Raw genomic sequence first — 12455 nt, 5'->3', positions numbered from 1 at the left:
TGGTCTAGGTTTGGTGATTGTATATGGGATGGATTCCCAGGTGGGGCAGTCTCTGGATAGTCATTTCTTCAGTCTCTGCTTCATACTTTGTCTCTGTAACTCTTTCCATGAGCATTTTGTTCCCCCTTCTAAGAAAGACCAAGAATCCATACTTCCATCTTCCCTCTTTTTGAACTTCATTTGGTCTCTGAATTGTATCTTGGGTATTCCGAACTTCTGGGCTAATATCCACCATGATATGAGTGCATATCATGTGTGTTCTTTTGTAATTGTATTACCTCACTCAGTATAATATCCTCCAGATCCATCCACTTGTCTAAGAATTTCGTAAGTTCATTGCTTTTAATAGATGAGTAGTACTCCATTGTATAAATGTATCACATATTATGTATCCATTCCTCTGTTGAGGGACATCTGGGTTGTTTCCAGCTACTGGGTATTATAAATAAGGCTGCTATGAACATAGTGGAGGATGTGTCCTTATTACATGTTGGATCATCTTCTGGGTATTTGCCCAGGAAAAGTATTGCTGGGTCCTCACGTAGTACTATGTCCACTTTGATGAGGAATCACCAAACTGATTTCCAGAGTGGTTGTGCGAGTTTGCAATCCCACCAGCAATGGAGAAGTGTTCCTCTTTCTCCACATTCTTGCCAGCATCTGCTGTCACCTAAGTTTTTGATCTTTTTTTTCCCCCCAAAACTTTTTTTTATTAGATATTTTGATCTTAACAATTCTGACTAGAGTGAGGTGGAATCTTCTTCCTTTCCAATTTGTATTCCTTTGATCTCCTTTTGTTGTCTAATTACTTTGGCTAGGACTTCGAGTACTATATTGAATGGGTAGGGAGAGAGTGAGCAACCTTGTCTAGTCCCTGATTTTAGTGGAATTGCTTCAAGCCATGACAGAGGCTGATGTGAATCTGAAGGCCTATCCCCTCACAGATGCCCACCTATCCAAGAAGCTGCTGGACCTTGTTCAACAGTCACGTAACTACAAGCAGCTTCGGAAAGGAGCCAATGAAGCCACCAAAACCCTCAACAGAGGCATCTCTGAGTTCATTGTGATGGCAGGAGACGCTGAGCCCTTGGAGATCATCCCGTACCTCCCTCTGCTGTGTGAAGACAAGAATGTCCCCTACATATTTGTGCGCTCCAAGCAGGCTTTAGGACGGGCCTGTGGCATCCCAGGCCAGTCATCACCTGTTCTGTTACCATCAAAGAAGACTCTCACTAAAGCAGCAGATCCAGTCCATTCAGCAGTCTATTGAAAGGCTCTTGGTGTAGGCTGTGGCCTTGCCCGTTCCTGTCTACTGCCACCCTGTTTTGTGTATCATATTGTCTGTTAGGATGTACTATTTTCAGCCAGTTACTATTATATTGTGCTACATCTGCATTTTATATTTTTATTTTTGTCTTAATAAGGTTGTTTTTCACCATCTCTTCATTCTCTTCTACCATAAAAAATGAAATGATAGCTAGGACAGGTGAAAGGCAGGATGTCACCATTTAACAACACGAAGAACCAGAAGAAACTTAAGCCAGGGACAGTGTATACTTTCATCTCCAAACTTATTCCACTGCGCAGGGTAGGATGACAGTAACCCTGGTCCTTTGTGCCTTTGATATAAGATCTTCATCAATGTTACTGTCACTGAGGAACTTCCTTTGGGTAGCAGTCTCTCCCTCCCCTTATCATTTGAAGAAATTTGATGTTGGGCCTATGTCCGGGTGCCATTTATTAATGTCCTGTGTGTTTTTGATGTATGTAGCCTGATATTCTCCCGTATCTGGGGCAGTGTCAGTTCAAAGGGATTCTGTGGAGATCGTGGCAATTTGCTGGAACTTACAGCAGAGACAGTGCTAGCAGGAAACATCCTCTCCTTGGTAAATGGGGATGTCTTGTGGAACCATTTGATGCCCGTGTTGGGAGCCCTTATCCTGTTCTTCCCACAGCATGGGTCAGGTGTATTCTCCCTCACATGAAGAAAGTGATAACATGTTCATTATTGAGCATCCTAATAAATATGTTTATATTTCATTTTAAATAAAAAAAATTTTTAATATTTTTTTGAAATGGCCAGTAGGATGGCTCAGCAGATGCTGCTGTTCACTTTGGAAACATGTAACCTGAGTTCAATCTCTGGATTCCACAGTGAAAGGAGAGAATGGACTTCAGAAGGCTGCCCTCTTACCTCCATGTTCATAGTGTGACGCAAGTGTCAGTATGTATATATGCATGTGCCCATGTATGTGTGTGTGTGTGTGTGTGTGTGTGTGTGTGTGTGTTTGTGCACGTGCGCACATACACACGCATGGGCAGTTGTACATGTGCATGCATACATACACACACGCTTGATGCATTAATAAAAATTTAATTATTTCTTTTCAAAAGTTATTAGTATTCATACAAAGAATATTTGAAGATGCCCCCTAGGCAGTTAGCTGTGTCAAGATGAGGCTGAATATCTCCTTCCCTGCCTCTGGCCATCAGAAACTCACTGAAGTGGATGGCAAAGGCAAGCTTCATATATTCTATGAGAGGTGCATAGCCACAGAAGTAGCTGCTGATGCTCTTGATGAAGAGTGAAGGGTTATTTGGTCCAAATCAGTGGTGAAAATGACAAGCAAGGTTTTCCCATAAAGCAAGGCATTCTGACCCATGGCAGCTGTGCCTGCTGTTGAGTAATGGGCATCCTTGTTATAACAAGGAGAACAGGAGAGAGGAAGTACAAGTCTGTTCATGGATGCATTGCAGATTAAGTCCATTATCATCAAGGTTGGAAGCATGGTAGCATCCAGGTATGCAAGGCACTTGTGGAGCTGAGAGTTCTGCATCTGGATCTGACTGCATTCAGGAAAAGAATGACATGCAGGCAGCTAGAAGGAGGGTATCAAAGCCCACTCCCACAGTGACACACTTCTTCCAACAAAGCCACATCTACTTTAACAAGGCTGCACCTATGTACAAAACCATTGGTTTGTAGGTACAAGAGCATGACTTGACTTGTCCCCACCCTGGATTTCTTCCCCTTGGTCAGTTGCACCTCATATGGAAGGAAGTGGTTCCTAAGGACTTTAAGTTAGGGAGCTTTCTCTCCATGTGGTCAAGCAGTATGATGTCAGGAATCTTGGCTCTGTGATCGTAAAGACTTCTCTGAGATCTAAGCATCCGGGGTCCTTTATGAAAGCTCTGCTTCTCTTCTGTTATCATTTATAGATGATGCCAAGAGAAAGTAAGTCTTACTGATTTAAAGTTTTTGTTCTTATAGTGACTGTCATTTGACCTGCTAATGTATTTAAGTTTCAAAGAGCTATCATATTGCCCACAAATGCACAAGTATTACCACAAAAGTCATACATTATTGTATGGATTTATTTTCTATCATGCCTCAGTGAGTCAACCATTACTTAATATGTTCCTTACAATGTGAAATTGACATTTATTCGTTTGGTATATATCACACAGATATAAAACACACTCCACACACACACACATACACACACACACACACACACACACACACACACACACACACACACACACACTCACGGACTCAGGAAGAATGGGACAAAGGGTAAAGGTGAAATGGGACAGAAGCGGTTTCTCCACAAGGGACTCAATTTTACATTATTTCAGAAATGTTCATTGTTGATTTTACAACACTTTAGTTGGGTTTTAATAATAATTCCATTTAGGAGATTACTATTCATTTGAGAATAAGGCAACAGTATGTGTGTGTGTGTATGAGTGTGTGTGTGTGTGTGTGTGTGTGTGTGTGTGTGTGTATGTGTGTGCATGTATAGTGCTGCAGTCTAAAAGCAGTGGATTTTGAACTACACAAATGGTGATGTTCAAAATTCCTGGTGGTGAGTGTCAGGACACATGAGTGGTGATCTTGTGGGCTGCAAGCAGTGACTCTTGAATCACTGTTGATGAATTACTGCTGTGTGTGACAAGGTGTGCTGGGTGGGCAACAACTTGTAAGAGCCTCCTATGCTTTGTGCTTTACGAATGGATTCCTTGTTTGAATAATAAGGACATGCCAAGCTAGAAATGCATTTTTCCAAACTAATGCTGTTTCTAACTCTATTGAGGTTAATCTAGTTTTCAATTGCTTAACCACAAAAATTAGAAACAATCACAAATTTATCTCTAAAAATGCTTCCATAATATGATTGTAACACTAGTCATTGCTGCCATATTCCCATAGATGCCTCTATAAGGGAACATACTTATAGTTAAGAATTAAGAAAATTCATCATAAAAGACTTTCAAAAATATAACAATACCTACTAAAGAATTTATTTTAAAAAAACAATTATTAATACCTTGATTTTGACATTTTAACATTGCCAAATATTTCAAATATTATGGTCATACAAATGTAAATACATTCATTAAATAATGTTGATAGCTTACCAAGGAAAAGTAAAAACATGTTGAAAAGTACATTTTCTATTTGCTTTGTAGAGTTTGAACTATTTAACTCTGTGAACTTTCAAAATCCCACATTCAACTTGGCTGGGTACATATCTGTGGTCTAATAAGACTAATTTTAGATCTCTGCTATTTTCCCAAGCAGAAATACAGCTAGAGTTTTGAACTTCTGCCTCAACCCCTAAATACCGAAATAACTGTCTTGTTTTCTAAGAATAAACAAATACAATGATATAACTGGATTTGTGGTTTGGTCTGCAGGTTGGCAATGCCCAAGCTCCCTTTCTTCAGCAATGCACAAAGATTACCCAGACTACAGTCAGTGAACCTACAATAGAGGCCCCTGGGGAGCGTTTTAGATCTCAGTTATAACTGTATCTTAGGTAACATTGCACTGTGACAGTTCTTTGTAAATGTCAAACATTATAAGTGTGAGATATAAAATATATACTATAAAGTATATAACTATATCAGGATCTGAAATGTTCCCCAGGGCCCTATCTATTAAAGGTTCCATGACAGATCATCATATTCTCCTGTGCTTTTTGTTTTGCTAACAGGTCCTCTGCTTCACAACTAAAGTCATAACATGTTATTGTAGTGGAGGAACTAAGAGGCGAGACCTACTTGGAAAATGTTTATGGATGGGCTTCCATTAGAATGAATACTGTGACACCCTGACCTTCATCCTCCTCTCTTTGCTTCTTGGTTGCCAAGTGCTGACTGGCTTTATTCTATGTGTTCCTAGAATGCTATGTTGTCTCCTTAACGGCCCAAAGGCATGTCTAGTGACAATGGTCTGAAAACTCAAACTGTGCGCACAGACACACTTTCTTCTTTTTGAGTTGATATATTTCAGGAATTTGTTACAGTAACAGAAATCCAGTGGGGCATCCATTCAATCAGTGCTTCACTGCATTAATTCATTGTAGAAGATCATTTGATAAGGTGAATAGCTCTTAAGAAGAGATGGGTAATATGGCTCCTAAGCAACATGCATGCATGGGCACACACACACACACACACACACACACACACACACACACACACATAGAGAGAGAGAGAGAGAGAGAGAGCGCAGATAGTAGAAGCAGGAGATAAAAAATGATAAGGCCTTAGCCTCATTTCCAAAACTTTTTAATAAGCTTGGGGAGGTCAGAGAGGATAGAGAAGCAATGGGCTGATTTCTAAGAGGGACTGAAACATCAGTTATTCAGACATGAAAGGGGTAGGGGCAGACATCTTTGAAATGCTTAGATAGCCAAGGAGGCAAATCCTGCTGTAGTAATGTTAGTGAACAGAAGTTTAAAATGTCCCTTATGATTAACAGCCTGCTCTCCTCTCTGATACTGTCCAAACACTTCAGTGAGGACTAACATATACCAAGGTTCTAGGGTCCGCCAAGACTATAACAGTTTTGTCTCAGGCCATAGTTCTCAGGACCTCAGTTTCCTGCCTGTAAAATGGGAGGCATAGAATATTAATTTCAAAAGACAATTAAAATATATTGATATTTTCCCATTCTGAGGCAGATTGGCCTCAAAGTTTGTGATCCTGCTGCTCTCTCCTTCCAAGTGCTGGGATCATAGACACAGGCAGATCCAGCTCTTCATTGTAGTACTTTGAGGTAGCGCACGCAATGTTTGCATGAAGTATGGACTTCATTTGCTGAAAGCCAGTACAGTAATTTTTAAGTTGGCTAGCTATATCCCCACTTTCTTCACTACCCCCCTCTACTCTGCCAAGGATTTTGTAATGTCCAATATTATAACTGACTAATTAATTCCTTCCAAAGCAACAGGATTTCAAAAAACACAATGAATCACCTGTTTTGAAAATCTTATTTTATACAGCCAGAAGCCTGTGAAATAGCAAGTCATGAATAATGAAGGAAATAAAATGTCTTCACTAAGTAGTCATGCAACCTGGCCCTTAAGCAAACAGAGTATTTGGCTGACATCACAAAGGAACAAAGACCTTGCAAAGGAGAGTCATGCGTACAGTTTTTGGTACCCACACTAAGCTCATCTGGTAAAAGTCAGTCAGTAGTTTGTATCAGGATACAGATGGGATGTGAGCAAGCAGAAGGTCTTGGGCCATTGAGGTTGTTTCTGCTCCCACAATCCAGAAACCCTGAAAGATCTCGATCTGGCTTTGTTCACCAGGGAAGCACGCAATAATGTTACTGCATTAGAAGACAGAGTCTACATCCAACTGAACTCTAAGACATACCGGGTTAGTCATGGTTGTGGGACACTAACTTCTGTCCCCCAGCGTAATCTTCTACTCTTAGATGCAGAGGACCTGGAGCTTCCCAAGTCTTGATTTTTAAACAACCTTTGCAACCTAACCCAAATTTTTGACTAAGTCTCACCAAAAGAAGGCTATAAAATCTGTACCATCTCTTCATGAGTTAGAAAAGAACTCTTTGGGATGTGTGAAGAAGCTATAGCGTGATCAAACGATTTTATCAACCAGAGTGAAATTCCTTTCCATCTTGTACAAAACTCATTTCTCAAAATTAATTTCATATCTAGTTAGGAAAGTCTGTTTCCTGTTACCTTGCTAAGCTCTGAGACCAAAAACAACAACATACTTCATTTAGGGAAGACACAGTGTCTGGAAAAAGGTACAAATATTTAAGTAGGAGCTGAAGAGATGGCTCAGTGGCAAAGAACTTGCAAAGCAATTTCCAGGGGCTTAAGTTCAGACCCTCAGAAGCCGTGTGAGACCAGATGGGTGTGCCAACCCACCTGTATTCCAGTGCCTGGGAGGTGGAGATGGGGAAGCACAGAGAGGCTGGCTAGCAGACGCACTGTAATAGTGAGCTCTGGGTTCAAACACCTGCCTCAATAAATAAAGTGAAAAGTGATAGACACCTCAGACCTCTATAAGCACACATCCTATGTAAACTTGTGCCTTTATATACATGAACAAGTGTTTCACATGCATGAACACTGTACATGCACACCTGTGAAAAGTACCTTCAGGACAAAAGGATTGTGCTTAAAAGATTGTATGGAGCCAGAATCCGCATATAAAGGAGCTTTCTGCCAAGCCTAAAGAACCAAGTTCATTATCTGGGAACCTGTATGGTGGAAGCACTAAAGTAACTCCTTCAAGTTGTCTTCTGATGTTCACACATGCTCATGGCATATGCACATGGACACACACATACATGTAAACACATAAATACATGTTTAAAAATAAGATTCTCTGGGCCAAGTATTGGTTCTACATCCTAGAAGCCATTCTGTGGAAAGAATACAAAGCACACTAGACAAGTTTAGGAAAGTAAACACTATAAAGTAATATGAATTAGGCATTCTTATCTGAAAGCCCAAATTTCGAAACCCTAAGTATCCATGTGACTGTATCTCTAAAGATTTGATGGACACAGAAACTTAACCTAATCTCTTACAATATTATAAAGTAGCCTTCAGGATGTGGGGATAAGGTTTATATATAAAATTAATTTCTGACTGGAAAGACGGCTCACTGGTTAAGAGCACAGGTTGCTCTTCCAGAGGATCGGGATCCAATTCCAGTACCTACATGGCAGCTCAAAACGGTTTGTAACTCTAGTTGCAGGGGATCTGACACCCTCACACAGGCATACATATAGGCACAACACTAATGCACATGAAAAAAATAAATTATTTTTAAAAATTAATTTCATGTTTAAACTTTGGTTCCCCTAAAGATATATTATGAATATGCATGTATCTTAAAAGAAAAAACTCAAAATCTGAAATAGTTCTGAGCCCAAACGTTGGATACAAGGCCTACTTGACCCGTCCTTTATCTTGCATCTAACTGTGGCAGTTGTCACCAGGACAAACATGATGCTTTGTATTTTGAGTGGTCACCGTTTCACACTGCAGTTCAGGGTATCCTAGAACTCGCCATGTAGTTCAGGCTGGGCTCAAGTTTAAGCAATCCACCACTTTCACCTTCCCAGGATTATGGCCACTTGATAAGACATCCAGCTTAAACTTCCTTGCTTCTAGGGAATCAAACGCATCTACTGTTCTGGGAGTAAAAGAGCAACGAAAACCAGGCTCTTCGTGCTAAACGCAGTGAGTTGTGGGCTACTGGATGGTGGGTTTGGCTTATTTTCTGTGCATGGTACATACTGCACTAGACAGATGAGCTCCCATTTTATCAAAACCTAGAAGTTCCTGCTTTGTTAGAAGAACGAAAACATGTTGAAAGAAAACAATCTCTGCAAGAAGATTCTGTCTCTTAAATGGAAAATGAAACTGATGACAGGATTTTAAAGTAATGAGATGGAATTAACATGTTATTAGTGGTTGATCTGGTAATGGAATAACACATTTAAAAAATTCTGAATTTATTGTGACCTATGTTTATAAGAAAATTGTGTCTTTTAATAGTGAAGAGGCTTGGATTTTTTAGGGGAAAGCACCAAAAATAGAATTAAGGGCATTGCCTAGGCTGGTAGTTCTAAAGTCAACTAAATTCCCTCTGCCCTCTCTCCTTCTCTCTCTCCCAACTTCCCTCTCTCCAGCCCATTACTATTGTTTCTCTCTCTCTCTCTCTCTCTCTCTCTCTCTCTCTCTCTCTCTCTCTCTCTCTCTCTCTCCCTCCCTCTCTCCCTCCCTCTCTCCCTCCCTCTCTCCCTCCCTCCCTCCGTCTCCCTCCCTCCCTTCTTTTGAAGTGGATCTTATATAGCCCAGGCTGGTGTCAACACACAACCCTCAACCCCCAGATTACCATAATTGCATGAGTGTGCAGCCTTGCCTAGTACAGAAAGTTGAATGTCAAAACTAAACAAACCCGCAATGTAACAACCTCCTGCCCCATGTGCTTGCCTGGTTAAGTACAGAAAAGAGTATGTTTTTAGTAATTGTTCTTGAATCTTGTCAAAACACCAACAAAGGCTGTACTGAACAAGATTATACAGAGGATAATACCCTTCTGTTTTCACAACAAACTATACAAAATGATATTCCATTTGCGCATTCAATAAGCACTAGGTAGATGTTTATTCCTGGTCAGCCTTTGTTGACAGGGTATTCTACAGTGCCATGCAGCTGCCATGTTGTATCTTACAGCAGTGTTCAATATTAGGCTACATGGTTTAATTCAAAGTTCAAAGGTGAAGACCAAATATGAAGGAGTTAGGTAAGATAGCATCAAAATCAAAGAATTCTTTCTGAAGTAAAGCTGTTGTGCTTAGGATCCAAGTTAGAATGTTTCCTCTGTCCATGTGGCATGCCCATAACATATGCACATTAGTGATTGACAATGTTCTTGAGTGTGTCAGATGGCATTTCTGAGTCATTTATGCAGCAAACTGTTCAAAGGAATTAAGCTCAGAGTGGGCTGAAAGCTTAATTTTTAAACAAGTTGAACATTATACCCAAAGAACTTTTACCTCATCATTACTGCTTTCACTTCTTCCATGAATATCCCAGATTTCTTAAAGATTTTGGGTCTAGTTGAAAACAACTTGGTTGATGAGATGGCCCAGAAGATGAAGGCCATGAAGTATGGCGACCTGAGTTCAATCCCCAGGACCCAGATGGTGGAAAGAGAGAACTTACTCTCACATACTGTTCTCTGTCCACTGATATCCACACACATGCTCTAAAATCAGTCCATACCGCATAATATATAAATCAAACTAAAATTCTTAAAACTAAAATGTTTGTAAAAGCTGAGCTGTCACAAACCAAAATTTCATAGTGAATTCTTGGTTTCTTTCTTCAATTTATCAGAAAGAATATTTCATTAAATACCCATTATCTCAATAACAAATTATCTAATGATGGTTTTCAAATGAATATTTCTAAGTTTTTAATAAAGATAGTATAAAATACAGTCCAAGATTCTGAGTTAGATTCGGTGATTAAAAGGGAAAGAAATATATCCTTTTTAAAGTCCTTTTTGTTCAAGGTCCTTTGTACACTTACTTAAATGCATTAGATGTATTAGACATTATAACATATAAATGTATTAAAAAGCCACAGTCTAGGATTAGCAGGGGTGAATGGCCATGTGAGTAACAACTTATCTTAAGCCTACATTGCTCCATGACGCAGCATTACTAGTACTCGGAATAAATTTGAATGTAATTCATAAGCTCACTATAAGCAAGTGTTAGGCTTTAAATTTGTATTGTTGTTTTGTTCATTTTTACCTTGTTAAAAAATTAAAACTAGATTTTTTTCATATAGCATATTCTAATTATGCTTTTCTCCCCCCAACTCTTTCCAGATTCTCTTTTTCCCATCCATCCACCTAAATCATTTTTCTTTCTCATTAGAATATAAACAGATATCTAAAAAATAAGATGGCATATAAAATAATAAGATAAAAGAAAAACAAACAAGCCAGAATACAACAAAACAAACATTAAAAAAGAAGCCAAAGAAAGAGCACAAAAAACATATTCAGACACATACCAGGTCCACATGCACAAAAAAACCCATACCAACAAATCAGAAATCATAATATATAAATAAAAGATCTGTAAGGTAATAAGTTAAATAAATAAATATCCCATACAAACTATTGTCCAGAAACTCCTCAAATACCACTGAGTTCATTTTGTATTGGCCAAATACTACTGGGTATGGGGTTTATACTCAGTGAGACTCTGTTGGAGAAACTAGTTTATGCTTTGCAAATCGTTATCAATTGGAGATGTTTCTGAGTTAGAGATGAAGGCTTGTGTTTCCTCCCTTCTCTTTGTTGAGATCTAATCCAACTTACACATGTGAAGACCCATTACAGACTGTCACAGTCTCGTCTTTGCAAGTTCATATGTGCATCAGTCCTGTTGTGTCTAGAAGACCTTGTTTCTTTGGTGTCTTCCATCCCTATTAGCTCCTACAATCTTTCTGCACTCACTTCCACAAACTTTGTCCTGACCCTTGGAGATAGGGATTTGATGGAGATAGTCTATTTAGATCCAAGTGCTCTTATAGCTCCGACTCTCTCCATATTGTTCAGTTGTAGGTCTCTATTTGTTTCCATCTACTGCAGGAGGAAGCTTCTTTAATGATTGCTGAGCAAGATACCCATGAGTATAGAGTAAGGAATTGTTTTATGGCTACATTCTTTTAGCAGAACAGTAGCATTTAGTGCTCTCCTATCTCTGTGGCCTATTTAGTCTCAAGTTCTTGGCTACCCTGGCTGTGTCAGGGATAGATTCCATCTTATGGAGCAGGTGTTATATCCAATTGGATATTGGTTGGCTTCCCACAAGCTTTGTAACAGTATTGCACTAGCACATCTTGCAATGCAGTTAATAGTTATAGATTGACGAGTTTGTAGTACTATTGGTGCTTACTTTCTTCTGGTAGTGTACAGAGGATCTTCCTGTACCATACACAATAATCAGTGGGGGTGAAGGCTCTGGGTAGGCACCAGATTTCTTTGTTTTCAGTGAGTTATGTAGATGTTGTCTTCAACAATGCGGCTGTACCATAAGTTTGTGGAGAACAACCAATAGCCTTAGTAACCGTGTGGATTGTTTGGAGCCTCTTTGGTCAACATGTTGATATACCTCATTGAACATTTCATTTGGCTATGAGAGAGGTCCAGGGAAGGGACAGCTGAACTGACGGACCATTTGAGGAGTTGTATGGAAAGCTAATACTATAGATACTATAGAACCTCCTTTTCTGTTTTTTTGTTTTTGTTTTTTGTTGTTGTTGTTGTTTTTGTTTTTGTTTTTTTTGTTTTTTTTGTTTTTTTTTTTTTTTTGAGACAGGGTTTCTCTGTGTAGCTCTGTCTGTCCTGGAACTCACTTTGTAGACCAGGCTGGCCTCGAACTCAGAAATCCACCTGCCTCTGCCTCCCAAGTGCTGGGATTAAAGCACTTCCACTGCACCACCACTTCTTAAAATATATGAAAGAAATATAAATTGGAGTCACCAAATACCAAGGGAGTGCAAGGCTCAAAGGATCACAGAGCATTCTGACTTTCCTCTCTTTCCTGAGCCCATCTCTAACCAGAGTAGACAGGCCACCCTGGCAAAACT

At 39.5% G+C, this 12455-nt stretch overlaps 1 protein-coding gene and 1 pseudogene across 7 annotated transcripts in view; one reads left to right on the top strand and one right to left on the bottom strand.

Annotated features, from left to right (window-relative positions):
- Cacnb2 (calcium channel, voltage-dependent, beta 2 subunit) overlaps positions 1 to 12455 on the bottom strand; it is a 384951-nt gene that overhangs the window by 294659 nt on the left and 77837 nt on the right. The gene's annotated exons all lie outside the window — the stretch shown is intronic.
- Positions 902 to 2056, top strand: Gm13311 (annotated as a pseudogene).

The sequence above is a fragment of the Mus musculus genome, chromosome 2 (genome assembly GCF_000001635.26).
Source record: "Mus musculus strain C57BL/6J chromosome 2, GRCm38.p6 C57BL/6J".
In the NCBI taxonomy this organism is placed as follows: Eukaryota; Metazoa; Chordata; class Mammalia; order Rodentia; family Muridae; genus Mus; species Mus musculus.
The sequence above is the reverse complement of the archived record's forward strand: the minus strand, read 5'-3'. Positions and strand labels throughout refer to the sequence as shown.